Source organism: Rhinopithecus roxellana, chromosome 7 (assembly GCF_007565055.1).
Source record: "Rhinopithecus roxellana isolate Shanxi Qingling chromosome 7, ASM756505v1, whole genome shotgun sequence".
NCBI lineage: Eukaryota > Metazoa > Chordata > Mammalia > Primates > Cercopithecidae > Rhinopithecus > Rhinopithecus roxellana.
The window spans coordinates 32,045,200-32,046,425 of record NC_044555.1 but is presented as its reverse complement, the minus strand read 5'-3'; the positions used below and the strand labels follow the sequence as shown (position 1 = coordinate 32,046,425).

General features: G+C 36.1%; 1 pseudogene; it reads left to right on the top strand.

Annotated features, from left to right (window-relative positions):
- The first annotated feature begins 569 nt into the window (after nt 1-569).
- Nucleotides 570-787, top strand: LOC115898600 (annotated as a pseudogene).
- The last annotated feature ends 439 nt before the right edge of the window (nt 788-1,226 follow it).

Sequence of the window (1,226 nt, the reverse complement as noted above, 5' to 3'; positions counted from 1 at the left end):
ATAGAATAATATAAAATAGAAACTGCATATTTGAGTAGCAGAATTGCATCTGGCTTATTTTTGCTTCTCTATATCTTTGAAATTTTCAACATAGCATATATTTTCATAAAATTAAATTATCTAAAGTTAATTAACTTCTTTTTCAAAGCCATTATTTTGGTTTCTAGGCACGTTAAAATATTAGTTAATTGAAAACGGAAATGGAAGTCTGAGAACCTGCAGTTTGTAGGAAAGGCTGGTGGCCATTGCTGCAGTGGTTCTTGTCCCAGTGCACAGCAGAGACGGCGGCTTTGGTGCTGGCAGAACAAGTTGTAGTGTGTCATCCCCACATTTCTGGGGATCTGTAAGTCCTACCTGACTCATGGTGGGATGCGGAACCCACACTTGCCAAGGCTGAGGGGCAGGAGTGAACATGGTCCCCTTAGAAATTTAAACCTTCTCTCAGACGTGTACAGTGGAACTAAAGAAGATAAACAACCAAGGGTAATCTAAAATAGTGATTGGCTCACTAATAATCCCAGGACAAAATGAGAGATCATTAATCAAGAATAAGTGAAACTACTAGAAAGATGTCTGATATAAAGGCTTGGGCCAAATATGTTGCATAATGGGCTGCCAAGGACCCATATGGTTTTCTTACAAAAGATATTTTGGACTTTACTCCACTGTTACTAGCAGGTGCTGTACTGTTTTGGAAATTGGCCAAGACGATCGAGGCCAGGAGCAAGAGAAGAAACAAAAACATCAAGAAAATATTGCAAAAACTAAACAACTATAAAAGGACTGAAAAAATGAGCAGGCTCTAAAATCAAAGGAAAATAATTTGGAAAATTATGCAGCCTTGGAAAGACCTATGAAGATTTCTTCCTTCGATTTCATAACAGTCTTATTTAGCAAACAAAATCTGACCATATGGAAGAATTGTGTTAGTTCTAACTTATTACTATGGCAACTTCTAAGCTTGGGTATAGAAGTTTGTTGGTATCTATTGACAGTTCTTATAAATTAGCACTTATTATGGTACAAATTATTTATAACTGACTTAGTCACTTGCCATTTTGCAGCTTTTGTACTGAAATGAAAATATCTTTTGGAGAAAAATGACTTTTGATTATGAACTCTATTCAAATAATGGTTTAAAATGGGGTCTTGTTCTGGGTAAAGAAAATTAAGAATGTGAAAAGTCAGGATTGTCCTCTCGGAGGTGAAAAGTATGCTTTGGCTTA